General features: G+C 40.7%; 1 protein-coding gene across 9 annotated transcripts in view; it reads left to right on the top strand.

The window, feature by feature from the left end:
• TBC1D22A (TBC1 domain family member 22A) overlaps positions 1-26,488 on the top strand; it is a 387,661-nt gene that overhangs the window by 95,870 nt on the left and 265,303 nt on the right. The window lies entirely within an intron of this gene.

Below are 26,488 nucleotides of genomic sequence, written 5' to 3'. Positions count from 1 at the left end.
GACCCAGCACTGTGCTATAAGGCAGGCCCTAATGGCCTCTAATAAATGAAGGATGTTTTTATAATTAGGATTATTCCACATTAGAATTCAGTCTGATTACACTGTATCCTCAGGCTTTTAAAACACAATTTCTGTTGAACCGCATTGCTTTGGATATAATTCTGTATTTAAAAATCTTTGTTAAGTTGCTAATGTGTTTAGGGCATTTGTGGTGGAGTTAGAAAGGTCCCAAGTGCCCAGGGCTGACACTAAAGGGGCTTGTGGTTTGTGGGAGCTGATAAACACCTATATACCTGCATGAAAGCAACTTATATTGGATAATTGCATTGACCAGAGGAGACAAATTTGTTTTGGGGAGTCACAGCAGAGCCAGATAGAAAGAATCCAAGCACCCCCTCTCCAGAAGTGGTGGTTTTCTGGAGTTGATCATTGCTTCCATAGAAGGAGTTGAAAGTGGATGGGGCTAGAACTTGCTAATTTGAAGATAACTTTTGGGAAAACTGGGAAGCAGATCAAGATCATCTTCTCAGTGTACACCAAGATATTGTCCATATGAGGACATGATTTAAACATGAAGGGTTGTGAACAAACAAGAGATAGAGAGAATTACAGAAAGTTAAATGGATAATTTAGATTGAATTATAAAGTTTTGTACAATCAAAACCAATGCAGCCAAAATTAGAAGGAAAGAAAGAAAACCAGAAAATAACTTTTATAGCAAGTTTCTCTGATATAGCTCTCATTTCTGAAAAAGTTTCTGAAAAAAATAGGGAGCTGAGTCAAATTGTAAAATTTATAAAACTGAGAGCCATTCTCCATTGGATAAAAGGTCAAAGGATATGAACAGATAGTTTTCAGTAGAAGGCATCTAAACTATCAGTCACATGAAAAAATTCCCTAAATCACCATTGATTAGAGAAATAGAAATTAAAATAACTGGCTTACCACCTCACATATATTAGCTTAACATGACATAAAAGGAAAACGGCAAATACTAATAAGGATGTGGAAAAAAATAGAGACACATGCATTGTTGGTGGAATTGTGAACTAGTCCATTCATTCTGGAGAGCAATTTGGAACTATGCACAAATAGCTATAAAACTGTACCCTACCTTTTCACTCAGCAATATCACTACTAGATTTGTATCTCAAAGAGATCAAAGAAAAAGGAAAAGGATATATTATGTACAAAAATATTTATAGCAGCTCTTTTTGTGTTGGCAAAGAATTGGACATTTAGGGGATACTCAGTAATTGGGGAATGACTGAACAACTAACAATTTTTTTTTAATTGCTATTTTTTTAGTTCTGTGTTTATTTTAATTTATTTATTTTTAATTGATTAATTCATTTAGAATATTTTTCCATGGTTACATGATTCATGTTATTTCCCTCCCCTCCTCCTTCTATTCTCCTGGAGCCTATGAGCAATTCCACTGTGTTTTACATGTCATTGTTCAAAACCTATTTCCATGTTATTCATATTTGTAATAGAGTGATCATTTAAAGTCCAAATCCCTAGTCATATCCCCATCCAACCAAGTGATCAATCATATATTTTTCTTCTGCTCCCACAGTTCTTTCTCTGAATGTGGAGAGCATCTTTCTCATAAGTCCCTCAGAATTGTTGTGGATCATTGCATTGCTACTAGTAGAAAAGTCCATTATGTTCCATTGTGCCATAATGTATTAGAGTTGTAGACATTCCTGTTTTGCTAGACTAAGCAGGGTGGAGTAAATCTAAAATTCACAGTATATGACATTCTCCTGGTTCTGCTCCTTTCACTTTGCATGAATTCCTGGAGGTCTTTCCATGAACAATAACAACTGTAATGGAACACTATTGTGATATAAGAAATGACAAACAGGATGGTTTCAGAAAAACCTGGGAAGACTAATCTCAACTGATGCATAGTGAAGTGAACAGAACCAGAGCAGGACTGTTGCTGGGTCTTTCTATCTTGGGGCAACTAGGTGATATATATAGTCTAGCAGTTCTGGATCTTGAGTCAGGATGACCAGAGTTCAAGTCTGACCTCAGATGTTTCTTAGCTTTGTGACCCTGGACAAGTCACTTAAACTATTCCTCCCTTTCCTCATCTGTAAAGTGAACTGGAGAAGGAAATGGCAAACTACTTCAGGTTCTTTGCCAAGAAAACCCCAAAAGGGATCACGAAGAGTCAGACTAGACTGAAATGTCTGAATAACAGCTCATATTCATGCTGGAAGTGTAAATGCCATTCATGGGTCCAGTCATGTGCCCCTTCCTCTTCGTGGATGAGTAGCTAAAGAAACTCATTGGCATGAGAACTGAGACAACTGATAACCAAGAAACTCCAGAGAAGCTGAGGAAGCAGTCACTTCAGGATACTCTGGTCTTCACTGATCACCTCTTGTCACCAGGCCTTGGTTATTGTTAGCCCAACCCTGTGAAGTGTCCTTTCTGAGTCTTGTTCTTCTAGCAGCTTCAATGACATCCTTTCTGAATGCTTCTATTCTTAGGGTCAGATGACAACCTGTCTTAAAGGAATATGCTGCTTCTTCTCCCAATTTATCTTCTCTTGAATAATTGATCATTCAATTCTAATTTCTCATGGGGCTGCATATCTTCCCATGATCACCAGATTTACTGTAGAAATAATGTCATAAGCACCGATTGGCATCTAGAAAAGATGTGTGATTCATGCAGGCTGGCAAAGGATGATGAATGAATTATTTGAGTGAAAACCTTTTTATGAGGAAAATTAAATAATGAGAGAGGATGGTTTTTTTTTACTAGAAATATTGGGAAGTCAGCCCTTTGACTGAAACCTTCCAGGTCATTGTTCTTTGATGTAGTTTGGAATTTGGTTCACAGGGAAGGATATCATGAACCAAAGAGTGGAATTGGTGTAATGGGTTTTTATTCTTCTATAGAATCCTCATTTCTTTCATTCAGGTTTCCTTTTCACGTGATTGTTTTATTCTTAATGACCTTGTTGGGGGACACCATTTTTATTATTTCTCCTTCTAGATGAGGTCATGGATTTAGAGCAGGAAGTTACTCCCCAGGGGTTAGTCTGGTGCTCAGCCTCAGTTCTTTGGCCCCATTTGTCTTGGCCTGCTTTTTGGTGGCCCTGGCAATGCTTCGATCTGCTCTTCTCATATTAGGATTGCACTGAAGGAAGAAATGTGTGAGGAAGATGAGTGACCCTCAAGTATATTTCGTTTTCATCATTAAATCATTTAGTCCGACCTGTCCTTTGTGGGGCAGTTCCAAACCTGTATGTGGAATTCTTAGAATTTGGCACACAAACCCTGATTGGGATGTGTGGTATGACCTTTGCATCTGCTTTGGGGCTGGTGTCTGGCTGGTAAGGACATCAGAGTCATCAAATCCTATCTCTAGATGGGGGAAACTGAGGTGAGGAGAGGCTAAGTAACCTGCCCTGTAGTGTCAAAGGATTTGAACCCTAGATGCATTCTTTCCATTCAGGCTTGTCAGGCAGGACATTTGCTAGTCCTCCTCAAATGCCAGTGTGGAAAGTTTTGTGGCAAGTTTCTTCTGCACATTGGCTTTGTGGGCTACTTGCTTGTTGAAATCAGTCAGCCAGTGGGCTTGTAGGAGCCCTGCCACTTTCCTTAATTATGTTCCTGTTCCTCTCACCATCCCCACTGCCTCTGTTTGCTGTCTTCATGGCTGGTGAGTGGGGAATCCTTATCCCACCTCTGTACAGAGGAGGACACTGAACCTCTGAGAAAAAAGGGCTGGGCTGGGTTCAGGTGGTGCTGCTAGTCAGTGGGTGAGCTGCTTGGACCCACTCACGTTGGCCTTTAAAGCCCCAAGCCTTGTCTGCATCTGGCCCTGGCCTCTTTTGTCTTTTTGGATACTGGTTCTGTGCTGTTGGGGGGAAAGAGTTTGGTTGGTCCTCTTCTTCATTCATTTAGCAAATATTGGGTCTAGAACCTACTGTGGAGGGAACTAGAAAGGAAGAATTCTCTCCACTGCCTGCCTGCCCCCCTGGGAAGAGATGAGAGCCCAGGATGGAGGCAGTCAGACTCCAGAGGGAAGCACCGAGCTTTGGCCTAGACCCAGGCCTCTCTGGAAGGTGGTGGCCTGCTCTCAAATCCTCAGGGTCTGGCCTGGTGCTTTGTTGTTGTGGAAGCTAAATGTGAATGTGATTTCTTCTACTTCCTCCCTTTTTGGGGGGTGGCAGGAAAAGGGAAGGAGTGGAATTTATTTGATTCTGTCCATTTTGGTGAATCATTCTAGACCCACTGCTGGCATGATTCCCACCCCCCACCCCCTTTTGTATCAATCTGTTTCTTCAGGATTTGAAACCCAAAATTAATGAAACCTATTTGTGCTTGGCCAGCCTATCTAGGCATCTACTGTTTAGTGATTTGAGGATGGAACAAGGGTTGAGAATTAACATAATTTTAATGAAGTGAATGAACTGTTGATACATTTGGTTCCCAAACAAATGAAATGGTTGAAGTGTAAATTACGAACTGAATGGGAAATCATTGCTTGTTATATGAGAGCTCAGCATGATTAATGATGGAGACATGGGGCAGCGCTCAGAGGGTTTCCTCTTTGTTGTCAGGACATTTCCAATGGTGGGGCTACCTATCTGCTTTCTAGAATATTTGGATCACCTTCATAAGGGGCCATGATTTGGCCATGATTTGGCCGGTTTTTAGTCCACATCACTCCCGGAATGGAGCTGTCAATCACTTCCCCCTAAACCACACCCTTCTTTTGGTCATCAGGCAGCCTTGATTCTGTGGATCCTCACTCAGAGCTCTATTTTTGGTTGTCTGAAATAAGATAATATTTGTGAGGTACTCCATAAACATAGAAATGATATCTATTATTAGTGTTATTATTGTTTTGTTATGGAAATTATATTCCATAATGCTTTAGGTGAAGGTTAAGCAGCGTGCTGATGATACATGATAGAATTGTGGCATTTTAAAATTCTTGAAATCACATTTGTTTTTTTGACTAATGAAAATGACTGACTACATTCTCAGTCTCAATTAGCTTCCTTTCTGAATCCGAAAAAATCCCCACTCTCATTGTGTACTTTAGTGCCAGCTATAGCAGACCTTGGAATAAATGGGTCTCACTGGCCAGATTGATATTAGCAGCTTTGCATAGGATATTGTATAACCTAGAGCTTTCTGAGGGGGCAAGAAGGCTACTGATGGGGACAGACAGGTTTCCACTGGCCGTTAAGATGAAGAAAGAACTGTGACATGTTTAGATTTTGGACATTAGTCACCTCCCTAATTCATAGACTTCCTTCTCCATTTACTGATGGAGATTATAGCCCTTCTGATTCTTAGAGAGAGCATCTTTTTAGTTCATATCTAGGAGATCAACTTTCTGTTGCTATCTCTTTTGGATATTGTGGAATGAGCACTTGTTTTGAAGTCAGATGACCTGGATTCAAATCTTGCCTCTCATACTACCCGTGTGGCCTTGTGCCAGGCACCTATCCTCTCTGGTCCCTTGGACCTTAGTTTCTTCATCTGTAAAAGAATGGGTTGAGCTAGATGGCTTCTTAGGTCCCTATGAACCCCAGATCTAGGATCGCATGACTCTCCCTAGTAGATTGGTCCATGAGCATCACTGTGCTCATCCTTAAGCTGGCCAGTCTCTTCTGGAAATTTGGTGGAAAGCCCAGGCAGGGAGGTGTCTGAAGAGTAGCATCACCATCTTTCCAGGGATTGTTGAGTGCCATCCATCTCCTCTGCAAGATACTTCTCCAGGAATGGAGAGTGTGGATTATTGTAAATGAATTGACTTTTGCCAGCTCAGGCAAGGAAGTCATGAATGTCAACCGAACTTTAATAGCTAATGATATCCAGGAAGGAGTCATTGTTAAAAAACTCTGTGCCTATTCTGTGTGTTTATTAAACACATCCAGTTATCTTGAGCATGCTCCCTTTATTCTCATTTGGCAGATAGCATCACCGTTTAAACAGACAGCACATTCATTTAAATGGGAGTTAATGTTCTGTGACTAAGATCTTTTCCCCTCTAATTCTGTTATTGAGGAGAGTGATATTGCTTACTGTTTCTAATTGCTAAAATTCCACGTGAATGCTTCTTCTCAGTGACTGTCCCTGTAACTTGCAACTTTTGCTTCCAGAGGGTGAGGAGCTTGGAATTAGGGTCAGAACTCACATTGTTAGTAGCATAACATGGCCCCAATGTGCATAACACACATGATCTTATCGTTCCCTTACCACTGTACCAGATAGCAGCCCCATTCTGCAGTTGAAGAAGTGATGTTGAGATGACTTTACAGATACTTTTAGAGATACTTTTAGAGACTTTTAGAGATACAAAGGGACTTGTCCAAGGTCCCATCTTAGAAGTGGAGGAATCTAAGGGGGTAAATCCCAAAGTCTTTGAGAGATGCTTAGATACTCACTGTACCTCCTGAAGCAGCCTCTGCAGGATATAGCAATGACTTGGTAATACCTCCTACAAATAAAAGCTTTCATCTTCCATGAAAATACCTGATCAGAAGCCTTAATATTAGTCATTCAGCAGCCATTGATTAAACACTTATTATGTGCTAGGTGGCGTGGAACAGTGGGGCAGCAAAGAAAAGGCTACCAGTTGCTGGTGTTAAGGGGCTTGCATTTTAATAGGAGATACACCCTAGACGCCTCTGTTCCTTATAGGATTAAAAAATGGAAGGCCTCCTACAGGAGGTGATGTCTCAGATGAGTCTTGAAGGAAGCTGGAGATTCTGAGGGGTGGGCAAGAGGAGGGAGAATGTTCCAGTGAAAAGGGTCCAACAGTCTGGAAATGAGGTTTCCTTTGTGATTTATAAGGGAGAGCAAAAAGGTTCATACAGCTGGGCCATATGGAGGGGATGATGGGTAAGATTCTGAAGAGCCTCTCTGTCAACAGAAAAGTTTATATTTGATCTTATAGGTCATAAGGAGCCAATGGGATACCCTGAGTTGGTAAGTGACAGACTGGAGCAGGGAGACTATTCTGGAAGCCATTTAATATCCATTCAAGAGCAGAGGAGTATCTGTGCTCCAAATGACAGTGTGTTTGGAGAAAGTAGGACATGTCTGAGAGATGGAGGGAGAAGATTACCAGCTTTGACAACTGATTGGCTATGTGAAATATTATAAGAAATAATGTGATCACCGAAATCATTATATCTCAAGTCAGAAGTTTATTTAATAAAATAGAGGGGAAACAATAAAGTGGAGAAATGTGAAAGAGGTTAGAGAAAATACCTATACTAGTCCTCAGCTAGGAGGGCTGGTAGTGAGTAACCATTTGGCCTTCTCCAAGATGGAAGCTAGTCTCTTAGAAAACTAGGAAGGGAGTCAGCCTTTTCACTTGCCCAATGAAGCAGTCCAGGAGTCAGAGGCTAAGTTGAAGTCACGATCCATGCCACAGTCTCCAATGAAGTTCCCTGGAAGACTCTCTTCAAGAGACACTCTTCACGAGACTCAACTTCACAAGACTGCTCCAGCCAAACAATTTCGTGGCTTTTACGGTGGTTTCCTGTCCCTGCCCCTTTTCACAGGGGCCATTCACAGTTTTCAAATTGTCCAGCACTGCTCAGGGACAGTGTCTGTGGGATTGACTTCTCATCCCCAACAGTGTTAACTCTCTTAAAATTTAAAAATTATATTTTTACTAATAAAAATATTATATATTAAGAGGTTTATTAAAGGATTATTGGAAATCAAGGAATAAAGAAGGTACAAAGTAATAACTCATGTGCCCATGACTCATTAGCCAAATTCAGAACACCCCTCCCCCCCCTTAGTTTACTTATTACATTCTTGCAAATGGAAGAGAGCAGCAAGAGCATAGAAGAGGGAGAGGTAGGCGTTACCGCCAGTTAAATACTCATTGTGATCTTGCCCAGGTGGAGACCCAGGTGAATTCTGGGAAATACCAAGGACTTCTGGGGATTGAAGTCTAGGGTTCAAATCTCCATTTTACATTTCTCCCTGAGGCCCAAGGAAGACTAGTTTCTCTGCTGGGTCTTGTAAACATATCAACTTTGAAATTGCAATAATTTGAGGATAAGAGGAAAAGAGAACAAACCCAATAATTGCTAGACACATTGACAAAAAGCCAGTTAGGGGACAGTCCCCTTTGGCATGAAAGTATACATACAAATGCATTTAAGCCCCACGCAGTTCAAATCACCACATCCCAAAGTTCACTCTGGATCTTCTTGCACAGTTTGTGGTCTGTGGAGGCATCTTCATGGTGTCTTCTCCAAACAGTTCGGTTTCTAGATTTGGAGAGGTAACATGTTTCTAACTCTAAAATTTCTCTCTCAAGGAATTTAAACTTTGCAATTTAAAATAATAATAATTTTACATCCCCCCTGAAGAGGGTGATTGAAAAACACAGGGATCACTTAGGGATGCATGGCTGAGTTATGAGGTATATGAATCAATTGGCAAGAGAAATAAAAAATATTTTTAAAAATCCAAATAAAAAATAATTTCTGGATGAAATATAGACTATCAAAATCTTATGTGTAAAAATTCCAAGAAAAGGAAAAACAAATCTATAACAGGTCCTTGAATCAGGGCCCAATTAAAATGATATAAGCAATTAAGCATTTACCCAGTCAGTAGCCAGGACTACAGAAAGTTGTCACACTATGAAAGACAGAAAAGGGACTAGATTATAGGAGCCAGGTAGGAACCAAATTTTGGTACTTGTCTGTAAGTATTTTCACGAAGAGTGTGGATATAAGGAGCCTTCCTATGTCTTAACGTGTGTCAAACATCACAACCTCAAGTCTCACACTAGGTTCAAGTCCTTTTTATTGGCTTAGAATTTTCATCAATCCCATCGGGATTGGTTGGTCTCTGACCTTGTGCTTGATTGGTACTATGCAGTTTAGCTTTGTGCTTCTTTGGCCCTGTGCAATGGCTCTTTTTGTATTATCTTGTCCTGGAATCAGACAGAATCATTAAGCAAAGTTCCATAAATTTATTTTTTAAACAATTAATGGCATCATTTTTACAGTCTCAAGCTTTTGGGGCATGCATTGCCATTATAGCAAATGCATTTTAAACTTATATTACTGCAAAATCAAAAAAGTTAAACAAAATCTTAATACTGGTGACGTGTGCTTCAAATATAAAAAGGAGAGAAAAAATAAAAAAACTGAAATAGTATATTGCACATGCAAGAAAAATATAATAAAAAGAGTTTTAAAATTCAAAAATATAGCTTATAATCATTGACACACAGCTAAGGAAATGTAGAATATAAGGTTTCTCGCCAAAAATGAGATCCATTTCCTCTTCATGCCTGGCCATGATCCACTGTGAGTACAAGCAAATGAATTTCACAAAGTAATAGTTTTTTATAAAGAACAGTAGTTCAAAATCCCCAAAATTCTCAATAGCCCAGGTAATTACAATAGCAAAGAAACCCACTATCATATTTCATACATAAGTTGTATGACATTTAAAGAACCTATGAACTGATGGATATTTGTCACAATTTTTACAGACCTAGCAAATCTTTCAACCATGACAAACATAATTTTAAACAAAGTAAAATTTATTTGGGTCTAGAACATCATCAAGAAATCTAGATTGTTCTGGTGGAAGTAAAGTGAGCTGAAGAGTTATAAATGAGAGACATTCCTCTTTTGGGAGTTATCCAGGGGTACCATGCCCTGGGATTAACTTCCCAGCTCCTTTGGTATGAGACTGTGATGTCTCATCCATTCACATTTTTATAAGTGTGGGAGGTGGGGATTATAATTGTATTTCACTTCAGCTACTAAAATAGACCTTAGCAGAGTTGTTGAAAAAATATAAAAATTATGTCTAAAAGACTCCTTAAAATCAATTTGAGGTATGTAGCTCATTAAATTTTCCAAAGGTTGTTATACAATTATAACCAGTTTTTATGAAGTCTATCCATCCTTTAGGTGACAATTTAAAAATTCAAAAATAGACAAGGCTGCTTTTATATATGGGCTATTCAGTAATTTTTGTTCAGTATAGTTATAAGGGAAAAGCAACAGAATATAACAGTAGTTAAAACCCAGTACATTAAAATGATTCAGTATAACAGAATAGTATTGAATACATTAATATATGTACTTTAAACCAACAAATTTAAATCTTAAACAAAACAATCATCAAAATGCAATAAAATACAGAGATTTTTATAAAACATTGGAGTCTGAAAAGCCTTAAAAATATAACCTCCGGTCTCTTTAAAGTTCATTGATTTTATCTGTTGAGATGCCTATTGTTAGAACTAGGCAATCTGTTCCAAGGCAGAAGATTGGTAAGGGGTAGGCAATGGGGTTCAAGTGACTTGCCCAGGGTCACATAGCTAGGAAATGTCGGAGTTCAGATTAGAATCCAGGACCTCCTGTCTCTAGGCCTGGCTCTCAATCCACTGAGCCACTGAGCTGCTCCCCCCCCCCCCCCCCCCCCCATAGTGAGGATGGGCTTTAGGAATCTCAAATTGGGCCAAAGAGTTGCATGGAGATGAATTTCTCCCCTGAATCTCAGGTGAGATAAATAACAGAATCAGTGCACTCATTACATGCTTGTAATCAACTTCCTGTTTGGAAAAGTCTCTTTCTTCCTTCTCCTCGTTCTCCCCCCCTTTCCCCCCCTCCCCTGCCATGTGGAGGCTAATTGGTTGCCTAAGGAAAGGACACCCCAGTTTTTTATCAGTTTGTTTGTGAATCCTGAAGAAACAGGGGCATCTACCAGCAGCCTGGGTCCTGGGGCTGGGCCTGGGGCAATGAGCGATGGCCAGAGTTGCTGGGGCTGGGCCAGGTGATCGAGATGGCTGGAGGCCAGGAGCAGGAGTAGGAGGAGGAGCAGGGTGGGCAGGGCCGGGACCAGGTGAGAGATCTTGGTCAAGAAGGTCAGGAGTGGATGAATGGAGGCAGGAACAGGCAGCATGAGCGAGTACATAAAGAGAGGTTTGCTAGGGGGGCTGAAAAGCCTTGGCAGGAGAAATGTGGCTTAAAAAACATTATCTAGGCTATCTTTTAAAAAAAATTGAGTTTTTCTCTCGTCCCTTTTGGTTGCCAATTGTAAAATTTAAAAATTATATTTCTACTAATAAAATATTATATATTAAGAGGTTTATTAAAGGATTATTGGAAATCAAGGAATAAAGAAGATACAAAGTAATAATAACTCACATGCCCATGGCTGATTAGCCAAATTCAGACCCCTCCTCCCCCAGCCTTATTTTACTTACTAACTACATCCTTGCAAATGGAAGAGAGCAACAAGAGCCTAGAAGAGAGAGAGGTAGGCATTATTGCCAGTTAAATACTAATTGGGATCTCGCCCAGGTGGAGTGTGATATGGAAATCACTTTAAAAGACTGATATATATTAATTTAAGGTCGCCAAGGAATTCAGCTATGTAATTCCTAAATGAAAACTCAAGTCAGCAGTCAACCTTTTATGGAGTTTTTAATTACAAACAGGAGGAAGAAAGGTATGAGAGAGAGAGAGAGAGAGAGAGAGAGAGAGAGAGAGAGAGAGAGAGAGAGAGAGAAAGGGGAGAGAAGGGAATAGGGCTTAAATACCCCCTCTGCTTAGGCTGGGCCAAAGGCCCAAGCCCTTAGATAGCTGAGACAAAGAAAAGAGATCAGTCCCTATCACTCACGTGACCAAAATGGAGAAACAGTCTCAGGGGCCTCCACCTCCAGCCTCCTTCAGAGCAAGCCCTCCTCTCAGATCTCTCCAGGAGCTCTCCCTCCAGGACCTCTCTCCTCTCAGACTCCTTCAGAGCAAAACCTCCTCCCTCTGTCCTCAGACCCTGATATCTTTAAGGAAACCATCTAAGTCCCCTCCCCTCAGTTCTCACATCTACCAATCACTGTCGATGTCTTCCCTGTGCCAATGGTGGCTCTAGCTTAACCCAGGACCGCCCAGAGGTCTATGGCCTTTGCACATGTCTGTTGAAGGTCATATTCTCAGATAATTAAATCTTGATCTTTGCTGCAGCCCTTCCTAAATCCTGTTACTTTGAGTAGGGTGGAGATTGTAAGTTCCAAGACCTGGTTCTGTCATTCCAAGTATCTCTATTGTATCAATTCTAAAATCAATCATAACTCAAAGAACTTCCTGTTCTATGCTTAAGCATAGGTCAAAGCCCTTTTCCATTGTTTAGCAAAAGGTTTCTGTCCTAAAGTAGTCGTAAGTAGGGAGGAGAAGGATCCTCCCATGCCAAGGAGTTTCATATTCCAATAGAGTTCTTACTATCAGTAGGAAATTTTTTCAAGTATGAAATTTCCCAATGGGGAAATTTCCAACATTCATAAGTCTAGGAAATTTTAAGGTTTACAGGAGACTCAGGTAAGATTATAGGGAATTCTGGGAAATACCAAGGACTTCTGGGGATTGAAGTCTAGGGTTCAAATCTCCATTTTATACTCTCCTCCTAGGATTCACATATTTCTGAGTTGTCACCTTTGGATTCACATGTTTCTGAGTGTTTGAGTTAGGAAAAAGGGTAGAGCTTTCCAAGTAGCTTACTGGCTTCTCACCTAGCATTAAGTAGGGTGTGAATTCACTAAGTGGTTTTCGAGCTCCTCCACCTAGTTCAGGCTTGTGCTGATTCAATCAAAAAGTAGACAAAGGAGAGTTAATCCTGTCTTCACAATCTAGTGAGGTACTTAAATTAGTGTTAACCAAAGTTTTAAGTCCAACTAAAGCAAAGAGAATGAAGGATTCCCTTTTCACAAGTGTAAGCTCAGAATAGACAAAGAATTTCCTTCGACACTATGATGACTCTGAGGTTGTGATCCTGGGGAGAATGAAGGTGCTTTGAAGACTAGTAATAGGGAACTTGAGAAGAAGGGAAAAGATGTTGAAGGAGGAAGGAGAGGTATTTAATTAGTTCCAATTTGGACACATGGAAGTTCAACATGCAGTTTGAAAAACTGACTAAACAGTTGGTAAGTTGGAAGAGCTGGGGCTTGTGGGTTGATTGATGAGTCCCATCTGGGTTGCAAACTGAAATAATGACCCTAATAAGGATGGTCTTGATGTTGTTATTGAGATACTAAGGTTATTGAAGTCCTTAGTACCTCTCAGTGAAATAGACCTGTAAGCCTTCCTTATTGGGACCAGTGTGTTGTTCAGTCTACCAGACAAGTTGTAGAAAAACAGAAACAGGGATTTATTTTTGAAAAACAAGGTATTATGAAGGGAAGATTAAAGAATAGGGATCTCTAGCTCTAAGGGATTTCTCACTATCCTCCCACCTCACAGAGGTACCTTCTTTATCTTGATGCTCCCTAAGCCCTAGCCTGTCTATCTAGATCCCAAAATCTTGACTAGCTAAACCTTACACCATTTAATCCTCCCAGATTGATTTGTAGGATGTAACAGGTCCTCAGATATATTTAGGAATGAACTCAGGATGGTTGGAATCCACCCTTGCTGAGCCAGCCTGGAGTTGGACTCAGGCCTCACCAACACTGTAGTTTTGCTGAGGTTAGCTGGTCACACTTTCAGCATACAGGAACAGTTTGATTTTTTTAAAAATTATTTTATTTGGTCATTTTTAAACATTATTCACTGGAGACAAAGATCATTTTCTCCCCCCTACCCCCTCTCCCATAGCCGACATGAGATTCCACTGGGTATCACGTGTCCTTGATTCGAACCCATTTCCATGTTGTTGGTATTTGCATTAGAGTGTTCATTTAGAGTCTCTCCTTAGTCATATCCCTTCAACCCCTGTAGTCAAGCAGTTGCTTTTCCTCAGTGTTTTTACTCCCAAAGTTTGTCCTCTGCTTGTGGATAGTGTTTTTTTCTCCTAGATCCCTGCAGATCGTTCAGGGACACTGCATTGACACTAATGGAGAATTCCATTATGTTCGATTGTACCACAGTGTGTCAGTCTCTGTGTACAATGTTTTCCTGGTTCTGCTCCTTTAGCTCTGCATCACTTCCTGGAGGTTGTTCCAGTCTCCATGGAATGCCTCCACTTTATTATTCCTTTGAGCACTATAGTATTCCATCATCAACATATATCAAAATTTGTTCAGCCATTCTCCAATTGAAGGGCATCCCCTCATTTTCCAATTTTTGGCTACCACAAAGAGCGCAGCTATGAATATTCTTGTACGAGTCTTTTTCCTTATTATCTCTTTGGGGTACAAACCCAGCAGTGGCTGGATCAAAGGGCACATAGTCTTTTATCGCCCTTTGGGCATAGCTCAAAATTGCCCTCCAGAATGGTTGGATCGATTCACAACTCCACCAGCAATGAATTAATGTCCCTACTTTGCCACATCCCCTCCAGCATTCATTACTTTCCTTTGCTGTCATGTTAGCCAATCTGCTAGGTGTGAGGTGATACCTCAGAGTTGTTTTTATTTGCATCTCTCTGATTATAAGAGATTTAGAGCACTTTTTCATGTGCTTATTAATAGTTTTGATTTCTTTATCTGAAAACTGCCTATTCATGTCCCTTGCCCATTTATTAATTGGAGAATGGCTTGATTTTTTGTACAATTGATTTAGCTCTTTGTAAATTTGAGTGATTAAATCTTTGTCAGAGGTTTTTATGAAGATCGTTTCCCAATTTGTTGCTTCCCTTCTGATTTTAGTTACATTGGTTTTGTTTGTAGAAAAACATTTTAATTTGATGTAGTCAAAATTATTTATTTTACATTTTGTGACTCTTTCTAAGTCTTGCTTGGTTTTAAAATCTTTCCCTTCCCAAATGTCTGACATGTATACTATTCTGTGTTCACCTAATTTACTTATAGTTTCCTTCTTTATGTTCAATTCATTCACCCATTCTGAATTTATCTTGCTGTAGGGTGTGAGGTGTTGATCCAAACCTAATCTCTCCCACACTGTCGTCCAATTTTCCCAGCAGTTTTTATCAAATAGTGGCTTTTTGTCCCCAAAGCTGGGGTCTTTGTGTTTGTCATAGACTGACTTGCTGAGGTCATTTACGCCAAGTCTATTCCACTGATCCTCCTTTCTGTCTCTTAGCCAGTACCAAATTATTTTGATGACCACTGCTTTATAGTACAGTTTGAGACCTGCAACTGCAAGTCCGCAAGTCCTCCTTCCTTTGCATTTTTTTTTCATGATTTTCCTGGATATCCTTGATCTTTTGTTCTTCCAAATGAACTTAGTTATGTTTTTTTCTAATTCTAAAATTTCTAAAATTTTCTAATTTTCTAAAATTAACCCCCTGTCCCCTCCCTTCCTTGTACTGCTTCCCTCCCCACCAGTCCATTTGTTACCCTTTTACTCCCCTATAGGGTGTAAATCTATTCTCTGCCCCTAATGGTTTGGATTGTTTTTCCCTCTTTTAGTCAATTTCAAAGCACGTAAAAGTTGAGTATTTCCTGTCTCCGACCTCTTTACCCTTTCAGTGTATTGATGTTCTCCCCTTCCCACCATGAGCTTCTTTGTGACATATAAATTTACCCCCATTTGTTTCTTTTCCCATTTATTTTAATATTAACCTATTTTAAGCTCTAGTTATATATATATGTATATATATGTGCATACACATGTGTATGTATTAATGCATGCATATATCTATATACCTATTTATGTCTTGTACTTTCATCCTATACAGTTTGTCACTGTTCTCTCTATGTATACTTCTTTTTGCTGCCCAGGTAATAACAGTTTTTAAGAGTTACCAATGGCCTCTTTTCTTATAGGGATATATATTTTTTTAACTTATTGAATCTCTTTAAAAAAGTTTTTTTGTTTTGTTTTGTTATGTTTTTCTTTTTTCTCTCTTTTTTAATTATCTTTTGATGATTCTCTTGAGTTCTGTGCTTGGACATCAAATTTTCTGTTCAGGTCTGTTTTTTTTTTTTTTTACAAATTCTTGAAATTCTTCTGTTTTGTTGAATGACCATACTTTTCCCTGTAAGAATATAGTCAGTTTTGCTGGGTAGTTGATTCTTGGTTGTAGACATAGTTCCCTAACATTTATGAGTATTGTCAGTTGGGGATTAAGTACAGGAGGTAATCTGTGGATTCGTTCAATCTCAACTTTTCCCTCTTTTTCTAGGATATCAGGGCAGTTTTCTTTAATAATTTCCTGTAGTATGATGTCCAGGCTTTTTCTTTTGTCACTGTCTTCTGGTAGACCAATGATTCTTAAATTGTCCCTCCTTGAACGATTTTCTAAATCATCTGTTTTGTGAATGAGATGCTTCATATTTTCCTCAATTTTTTCATTCTTTTGGTTTTGTTTTATAGTGTCCTGCTGCCTTGTGAGGTCACTTAATTCTAGTTGTATTCTGGTTCTTAAAGACTGAATTTCATCCTTGGCTTTTTGGTCATCATTTTCCTTTTGGTCTGATTTTCTTTGGAGGTCATCTTTCATCCTCTTTACCTCATCTTTCACCTCCTTTTTTTCATCTTTCATCTTCTTCACCTCATTTTTCATCTCCTTTGCCTCATTTTCAGCTGGCTGATTTTGGCTTCCCAAGACAGTATTTTCAGTTTCCAGATGATTTATCTTAGTTTTTAAGTTCTTTTCCCAATTGTCTTCAGCCTCTCTTAATTGTGTTTTGAATTGCATTTTGAGTTCTTCCAAAGCCTGTATCCAATTTGCTGGGATTTCTGATTTTTCCTTTGCTGATCCTTCCCCCTCTGTTTTGTTCGCTCTTTGCTCATTTCCTGTACAGAAGATGTCTATTGTAATTTCTTTCTTCTTTTTCTGTTGTTTGCTAGAGTTTACCCCTTCTTTGCGCCCCGTATTTGTCTGTGCTCTTGCTCCTCTCATTTTTTTTTTCTGTTTTGGGGCTGTCAGTCTCTCCTCTTGGAGCTTTGTCAGATCTCTTGGTACAGTCTCTAGGGGAGGAATATTAGCTTCCCTGTCCTCTGGAGGCTTTTGATCTGATTAAGTTCAACTGGGTTGGGCTGTAGGTGCTCTGAGGCCTAAGACTCTTGGAAGGCTTGAGCCACCCAGGCCCTCTCCAGTTCTCTCCAGGGGCTTCTCCGCTGTCGGGAAGGTACCCCAGTGCCCTTGCCCGCCCTGAGGTTCCTGTCCTTGGGGGAGGCCCTGCACTCTAGGGGGTGGAGTGGGGAGGAGTCCTGGCCTCCCTGAATTCTGAGGAGTCCTGATAGGATTAGGTTCAGCTGGGTTGGTTTGCATGTGCCCTGAGGCAAAAACCTCTGGTGAGACTGGAGCCAGATGGAATGACCCAGCTACGGGGTTTCAGGCTCCCAGTCTCTCCCTGGCTGCTTCCCAGCCGCTCGCACTGGATGCTCCGAGCCCAGTGCCCTGCTGCTCACAAGGTAGACCCTCCAAACCAGCACCTTTGCCCACCCAGAGGTTCCCGCTACCACTGGGGGCTCAGCGCTCTGGGTTGGGGGAGGGGTCCTGGGACCTTCCTTCTGCCTTCCACTTAGACCCGAGTGTTCTCGGATTCTGGCTTTTGTGGGGACGTGCCTTTTGATTTGAGTCCAGAAGGAGGGTTCCCCACCTCTGTCCTGTTGTTAAGTTTGAATTTCAGTCACCTAGGAGCATTCAGTTTGTGATCTGTAAGGAAGGGTTTTCAGAGGTCTGAACTTTTCCTGATTCTAAGCTGCCATCTTGACTCCAGGAAGAGTTTGATTTTAAAGCAAGGAAAGGTTTCTTTAGTCAGGAACAACAGAAGTAAGTCTATTCAGCTTTAGGAAATAGGAATTAAAACCTCTTCAGCTCAAGTGAGAGGAAGTCCTAGAGCCCCGAGTAACAATTGGTGTTCACTCTTTATCCCTTCTCTGTGTTCCAGAAACCCTTGTCATTTGGTATTTGGTTCCTAGCTTGGAGTTGGTTCTCTTCTTGCAAAATCTCTCTCTCTCTCTCTCTCTCTCTCTCTCTCTCTCTCTCTCTCTCTCTCTCTCTCTCTCTCTCTCTCTCTGTAATCCATTTATTTTCTTTTCTTCCCTTATTATCATAACTGGTACTAGACCTGGAGCCAGAGTTATCTGTGTAGAGATGCACAGTGAATCCTGGGATCTGAAGAGATCATTAGTGAGAGTCTAAAAAAAAGGAGGAGAGGCTGAGAATAGGCCTTGGAGAATGGGTGTTGGGAGGCCTGAGTAACAAATCAGCCTAGGGTTCAGCAAGGGTGTACCCCTTGGGTTCTGGAAGGATACCTTTTGCAAGGATGCAAGACTCTGAAACCCTCACTTAAAGATCAAGAGTGAGATATATTAGTAACATTAAATCTTTTGCCAGCAAGACCGCATAAGAGGAACAACCTGGAGGTTGCCCCCTTAATGCCTCCATTCTGGGATTTAAATTGTTCCATTTCAATTCGATGGGGCAATCAAAGGAGGGTAATCTCCAAGGTCAGGTGTTTTAAGTTAAGAGTCACAAGGGCTTAAGGGAGCAGAGGAATTTCCCAGATAATGGTTTGCCTGAGTTTCTGGGGATACAATGCCCATGCCAGGGCTGGCTTTCTCCCTGTTATCCTTTGAGGCTTTTGGCGATATTCCCTGAAGTGGAGGATGACCTTTTTCCAGTCATGACTCAGATGTCTATTGTTTGCTCACTTGAATCCTGATCCTGACTGTCTCCAGGCCTTCTCTTCCTCCTATGACAATTAAAAATCTTAAGAGATTGGCTTCTGGATAAGAATATCTATTTGTTGATTAGGCTAGCATTAACTGAGAAATTAATTAGTTGGTCAGTGATCTCTCCTGGTAATCAAAGACTCCAAAGTCCTCTTTAGTACAGTAGGTGGGGGAGGGGTCCTGGGACATTCTTTCTTCCTTTCCTTTGAACCTGAGAGTTCAAGAATTCAGGCTTTTTCTTGGTGTACCTTTTAAGTTGAATCCAGCAAGATGATCCCCCAGCTCTGTCCTGTTGTTAGATTTGGTTTTCTGTCCCCTTGAAGCACTTTATTTTTGATTGATGTGGAAGGGTTTTCAGAGAGTTCTGGACTTTTGTTGTGTCTAAGTGGCCATCTTCCCAGAATTCCCCTCTAGCCTTTTTCAAAATTGCCGTTAGGCAAAAAAATCAGAATTGATGTTTTAACCTGGCAGTGAGGCCACACTTACGTGCATATTATCTTCATAGAGAGATCACAGGATGCCTGGTGCTCCCTGGTGTAAGGGGTAGAAATGGTTAAATTAAAAGTTTGGACTGGGTTATTTAGGAGTGTGTTCACCAGAAATTTAGTCAAATTCCAAAGAGATTTATTTTAACAATTTATTTATAAAATATAGAAAGAGTGAAAGTAAGAAAATCAGAGAGAGGATAGGGTAAGATATCTAGACTACACACTAAGTATTTTGCCCTGGCCCCTGGCTCAACCTAGGCAGGACTAATTAGCCCTTTGCCAGAGGGGCCTCAGCCTTGAGCCTAGGACCTGGGGATGCAGGAAGCCTCTCTCAATAGGGTATATCTCTCTTGAGACTAGTCCCTTCAGAAAATCCAGGAAAGGAGTCAGTATTTTAACTTACGCCATGTGGTAGTTTTTTTTTTTAAATTTTATAGTATTTTATTTGATCATTTCCATGCATTATTCATTAAAGACAAAGATCATTTTCTTTTCCTCCCCCCCCACCCCCCCGTAGCCGACGCGAGATTCCACTGGGTATCACATGTGTTCTTGATTCGAACCCATTTCTATGTTGTCAATATTTGCATTAGAGTGTTTGTTTAGAGTCTCTCCTCTGTCATGTCCCCTCAACCGCTGTAATCAGGCAGTTGCTTTTCCTTGGTGTTTCTACTCCCACAGTTTGTCCTCTGCTTATGTAGTCTTTTTAACCCCCCCCCCCCCCCCTTCCCTTGTACTGCTTCCCTCCCCACCAGTCTGTTTTTTGCCCTTCTACTCCCCTATAGGGCGCAAATGTATTCTCTTCCCCAATGGATTGGATTGTTCTTCTCTCTTTGGGTCAGTTTCAAAGTATGTAAGAGTTGAGTATTTCCTATCTCCAACCTCTTTACCCTTCCAGTGTATCGATGTTCTCCCCCCTCCCGCCATGAGCTTCTTTGTGACATATAAATTTACCCCCATTTGTTTCTTTTCCCCTTTCTTTTAGTCATAACCTCTTTTCTTTTTTAGCTTTAGTCATGTATATATATATATATATATACATATGTATATGTATTTATGCATGCATATATCTATATACCTATTTATGTCTTGTCCTTTCATCCTATACAGTTTGTCACTGTTCCCTCTGAGTGTAGTTCTTCTAGCTGCTTAGGTGATAGCAACAGTTTTTAAGAGTTGCCAATGACCTCTTTTCTTATAGGGATACATATCATTTTAACTTATTGAGTCTCTTAAAAAAACCTTTTTTGTTGTTGTTGTTTTTCCCCTCTTTTTTAATTACCTTTTGATCATTCTCTTGAGTTCTGTGGTTGGACTTCAAATTTTCTGTTCAGGTCTGGTCTTTTATTCATGAATGCTTGGAACTCTTCTGTTGTGTTAAATGACCATACTTTCCCCTGTAAGAATATAGTCAGTTTTGATGGGTATTTTATTCTTGGCTGTAGGCCTAGTTCCCTTGCTTTCCAGAATATCGTATTCCATGCCTTTCAGTCCTTCAGTGTGGATGCAGACATATCCTATGTTATCCTCACCGTGTTTCCGTGATATCTGAATGGCTTCTTCTTGGCAGCTTGTAATACCCGTTCTTTCATCTGATTGTTTTTGAATTTGGCTATAGCATTTCTTGGTGTTTTTAGTTGGGGATTAAATACAGGGGGTGATCTGTGGATTCTTTCAATCTCCACTTTCCCCTCTTGTTCTAGGATCTCGGGACAGTTTTCCTGGATAATTTCCTCTAGTATTATGTCCAGGCTTTTTCTTTTGTCTTGGTCTTCTGGTAGTCCAATTATTCTTAAATTGTCTCTTCTTGAACGATTTTCTAAATCATCTGTTTTGTGAATGAGATGCTTCACATTTTCCTTAATTTTTTCATTCTTTTTGTTTTGTTTTATAGTGTCCTGCTGCCTTGTGAGGTCTCTTGATTCTAGTTGTTTTACTCTGGTTCTTAAAGATTGGATTTCATCTCTGGCTTTTTGGTCGTCTTTTTCCTTCTGGTCTGAGTTTCTTTGAAGATCTTCTTTCATCCTCTTTATCTCGTCTTTCATCTCCTTTGCCTCATCTTTCATCTCCTTTGCCTCATTTTCCCGCTGGATGATTTTGGCTTTCAGGACACTATTTTCTTGTTTTAGTTCAAGTGCCTCTGTTTCCAGATGACTTATCTTAATTTTTAAGTTCTTTTCCCAATTGTCTTCAGCCTCTCTTAGTTGTGTTTTGAGTTCTTCCACAGCCTGTATCCAATTCGCTGGGATTTCTGGTTTATAGTTTGCTGATCTCTCCCCCTCTGTTCCATTTGGTGCGTAGTAGCTGTCTATTGTAGTTTCTTTCTTCTGTTTCTGTTTGTTCAAATTCACCCCTTCTTTCCTCCTCGTATTTGTCTGTGCTCTTGTTCCTCTCATTTTTTTGTTTTTTTGGGGACTTCTATCAGTCTACCCTCTTGGAGCTTTAACAGAGGATCTCTTGGTGTAATCTCTGTGGGAGGGTTGTTGGGGGTTTGAGCTTTCCTGTCCTCTGGAGGCATTTGGCTTAAAGTCTAGCAGTTGATGAGGATGGATGGGGAGCCCGGGCTTCCCTGTGTTCTGGAGACTTTTGATGGGATTGAGTTCAGCTTAGTTGGACTGGGTTTACTCTGAGTTTTAAACTTCCTGGACGGCTGGAGCAGATGTGGAGGATCTCCAAAGCTCTGGCCAGGCTGCCAGATCTATGCTCCTTCTAGGCTGCCATCTTGACTTCGCCTCTTGGTTTCTGTTTTTTTCAGAAGACCCTGCTCTCTAAGGGGGGAGGGGTTGTGGCTTGCCTGGGCTCTGAGGGCTCCTGATGGGATTAGGTTCAGGTGGTGTGGGCGGAATGATCCCCGAGCCAAAAAAAGGAAGGAAAAAAAAAGCAGCAACCTTCTCCTCCACAGTCTGTGTTGAATGCCCAGAAACTGGCCCGGGTTACTTTCAAGGTAAGCTCTTTGGAGCAACCCCTTTGCCAGCCCTGAGTTTTCTGTCCTTTCAGTAGCTCTGAGGGCTCCTGATGGGATTGGGTTCAGCTGGTGCCCTAAAGCTGGGACCTCCCTTGAGACTCAGATGGAAGGACCCAGCCAGGGGGCTGCCGGCTTCCCCCTTCTCTCTATGTTTCCCTGCCTTCTGTGTTGGGTGCCCCGGATACTGGTTCAGGTTGCTTTCAAGGTGAGTCCTCAGAGCCCTGAGGTTCCCGCTGCTGCCATGGGCTCAGCACTCTGGGTTTGGGGGGATGGGTCCTGGGACCTTCTTTCTGTCTACCCCTTAGATCCGAGTGATCTAGGGTTCTGGCTTTTGGGGTGCGGTACCTTTTGATCCAGGTCCAGAAGGAGGTTTCCCCAGGTCTATCCTGTTGTTCAGCTTGAATTTCGGTGGCCTAGGAGCACTCTGTTTGCGATCAGTAAGGAAGGGTTTTCGAGGTCTGAACTTTTGCTGCTTCTAGGCCGCCATCTTGACCGTGCCATGTGGTAGTTTTAAGGAAAATAGAAGCCGTCCAAGATCCTCAGTCAGAGCTCCTTCAAAAGATGAAAGATGAAAAAGACTGAAAAGCCTCTTCACAGGAAGTTCTTGGCATTTTTAAAGACCATATCTTTTCCTCACTTCCTGTGACTTCCTTCCATTTTATATGTACCATAATTGGTACAGCTAAAGCTTTGCTTAGGACTGCCCGGGGGGGGGGGGGAATCAGTTGATTCTAATTCTATCACACACTATCACACACATGGGTCATACACCTCCTCCACATGTAAGTGGAATGTATAAGCTTCTGGTGATTAAATCTAAAAATGGGCTGGGGAGAGTTATTTTAATCTTCACACTGGACAGTACCTCCCAAACAGGGAAGGAGATAGTGAGCCTGCGGCCCCAGGACCCTGCATGTCTTGAGTGAGCCCACATCCAGGAGAGCCTGATGGACAGAGATGGGTCATAGGATGCCAGGCCATGACTTGGAACACACAGGCTCCATACGTGATCTCCCAGTTGAACAGAAGCTGGGCAATCCCTTGTTGGTCATTTGGAGAAAACTCCTTAGTAATCATTGGTTTTTTTCTCTTTTCTTTTTATCTACAAATTATTGCAATCTTTAAGTTAATTATATTTCCATGATCCTTTTGGGGAAACTGGTTTCCAATAGGATCACAGAGGGGGTATGTATAAATGGAGATTTTGAGTCTTTGGACTCCATCCCTCAGAAGTCCCTTAGTATTTCCCCAAATTCCCTTTTCCCGTGTCTCTGTTTTTTTCATGATTGTATTTAAGTGGATCCTCCCTCTCTCTCTTTTTGGACCTGCGACCTGGCTGAATTCAGGCAGTTCTTTTGCCTTAGTTATTATTAATAAAACTTTTAAAATATAATATTTAGTTATTGAATATTAATTTTAAAACTCACAGGTGAATGGATGGAATAGGTGGCTGTTGGGATCCTGGACAGAAGCCTCTTAACAGTATTTGATGAATGATTTGGGAAAGATTTCCTGGAGGAAGGAGGTATGTGTGTGTGTGTGTGTGGGGAAGGTGGGAGGGAGAGAGACAAAGAGACAGAGAGAGTGTGAGTGTGTGTGTTATCCTGGAAAGAATTCATTCCAGTAAAATGGTGGTGGGTTTCCATGGCCATTGCTAAGAAGGTGGCTACTGCTGCTGCTACTCTTTTCAGATTTCTTCTAAGCCCATTTTACATTCTCTTTTCCATCCCATTTCATCTCATTCCTTTCTGATTTGTTATAACTTTACAGGAGAGCCCAGAGCTGCTGAATTCTGAAATAGCAGTTTATTATTTTGATATCTTGTCTTCCTTGTCTTCTCAGTCAGGTCACACATGGTGGTGACTTATTCTGGGCTCTGGTCTCTAGTTGTCTTTGTGTTCCTAGAGGACCTTGGTGGCTACTGGTTTTCCTTTTAAAGCCCAGCTCTGCTTCCATTCTGATTCATAGGAGCACAATTGATGGGGTTCGAATGTGTGGGAGTGAGGAGAGACCTGTGTCCATTAAAGTGCTACCAGAACCCACAGCCTGAGTGACTAATTGCTTTTAGCAGACTAGAGAAAGGGACTGGCTGGTGTAGGAAAGGTATCCCTTCTCTAGGAGGTTGGCTTGTGTTACAGATAAAAGAGTGGTTGATTTAAATTGTGACCGAGAAAATATGGTTTCAAGCAAAAAATATAGTGGTCGCCATGGGAAAATTCCTAAATATTAAACATACCCAAGTCAGCTGGGTTTTATGGAGATTTTAATTAATACAGATAAAGAAATTAAGAAAAAGGAAAAAGAATAAGAGAAATATAGTATGAAGGGCCTAGGCCAACATAGCCTAGGCCTGAGCCTTAAGAGAGAGACTAGTCAGTCTTTTATCAACTCACCACAAGATCCTTCCAAGCAAAACTATTGTTCAGAGAGACCTAGCTACTCCAACTAGTCCAAGCTTCAACTCAGCTACCAAGGCTGAATTCCCTTTCAGCCACCGAGACAGAGATCAGCCTCCAATTCAGCTCCATAGTTGAATTCCCCTCACAGGCCTTTCTGACCTCCTTTTAAAGAGAATTTTCTCCTATGTCACCTCCCCTAAGTTTTCATATCTACCAATCACAGTAGACTTTTTCACAGGACTGACCATTCTTAATTCACACCTGAGTAGACTAAAACCTCACACCTCTTGCTAAGCTTGCTTGAGCTTCTAGTGATTAATTTGACCTTCATAGGTACTTAGCACCTTTTTGTATTAGATCTAAAAATAGACCCAGCTTAAGGGTTTTTGCTTTACTTTTAAGTATGGGTTAAGTATTTTTCATTGTTCAGTAAGGAGTTTACAACTTTATCTTCCCCTAAAGTATGGTTAAGTATGGGTGGAGTAATGTTAGAGTTCTCACATTCCTGACCAAAGTCCCTTCATTGTTTTAAAATGGGGAATGATCCTAACCAAAAGTTCTAAGGTAGAGTATGAGAATTTTCACGTCTGAGAAATTTTAAGATTCACACTTGGTTGGTGGAGTGACTCTTCTCTCCTCGTGGTTTCCTCATTGGTTTCCTAATTAAATCTGAAAGGAACTGAAGTCAGAACCTTAGCCCCAGGAAGGCTTCAGGACTTCTGCTATTTCCCTAGCAGTAGGGGGACAGCTGTATTGGTCTATACCAGGCCAGAGGAGGAGTGTGGCTTGCTTCTCATGAGGCAGCTCTTATGGTCCTCATGACAGTTGCTGGGTCCTCTTATCCCTGCATCAGATCTCTGGAGTTTCATTGGAGAAAAGAATCAATTCAGAAAGGTTTTGGCAGGCTAGGGCATCAGATCCAATGGAAGGAAATGAAATGTGAGGAGGCAATGTTCTCGGGTTGACTTGTACTTGATGACCCTTACTAGTTCAAGGTTGTGGAGTTGTGATTATTGGGTAGCTTCTCTAAAAAGTATCTGAGGTTCTATTGGCTTTGGCTATGGCAGAAGGACATGTGGGCAGACAGGACCTCCAGGATAAGGGGGTACCAGTCCCAATGGCTTCTGTTGGGGTCAGCTCACACCTGGAGCTCAGTCTCAGTCTTTGGCACAACATTTTATTCATCCATTTAAAAAGTGCGGAGGCATACACGCATATTTATTCATTCATTCATTCATTCATTCATTCATTCATTCATTCATTTATTTATTTATTTGTTTATTTATTTATTCATTCATTCATTTATTTATTCATTCATTCACTCATTCACTCATTCATTTATTTATTTATTCATTTATTCATTCATTCATTCATTATTCATTCATTCATTCATTTATTCATTCATTCATTCATTTATTTATTTGTTTATTTGTTCATTTATTTACTTATTTATTTGTTTATTTGTTTATTTATTTATTTGTTTGTGTGTTTGTTTGTTCATTCATATATTTATTTATTTAGAGTATTTTTCCATGGTTACATAATTCATGTTTTTTCCCTCCCTTCCCCCTCCTCCCTCCTGAAGCCTATGAGCAATTCCACTGGATTTTACATGTATCATTGTTCAAAAATCGTTTTCATATTATTAATATTTGCAGTAGGGTAATCATTTAAAGTCAACATCCTCAATCATATCCTCATCAACCCATGTGATGAAGCAGTTGGTTTTCTTCTGGGTTTCTGCTCCCACAGTTCTTCCTCTGGTTATGGATAGCTTTCTTTCTCCTAAGTTCCTCAGAATTTTCCTGGATCATTGCATTGCTGCTAGTAGAGAAGTCCTTTACATTTGATTGTGCCATAGTGTATCTGTCTCTGTGTACAATGTTCTCTTGGTTCTGCTCCTTTCTCTATGCATCAATTCCTAGAGGTTGTTCCAGTTCACATGGAATTCCTCTAGTTCATTATTTCTTTGAGTACTATAGTATTCCATAACCAGCATATACCACAATTTGTTCAGCCATTTCCCAATCAATGGACACCCCCTCATTTTCTAGTTTTTTGCCACCACAAAGAGAGCAGC

This window comes from Monodelphis domestica, chromosome 5, assembly GCF_027887165.1.
Source record: "Monodelphis domestica isolate mMonDom1 chromosome 5, mMonDom1.pri, whole genome shotgun sequence".
In the NCBI taxonomy this organism is placed as follows: Eukaryota; Metazoa; Chordata; class Mammalia; order Didelphimorphia; family Didelphidae; genus Monodelphis; species Monodelphis domestica.
The sequence above is the reverse complement of the archived record's forward strand: the minus strand, read 5'-3'. Positions and strand labels throughout refer to the sequence as shown.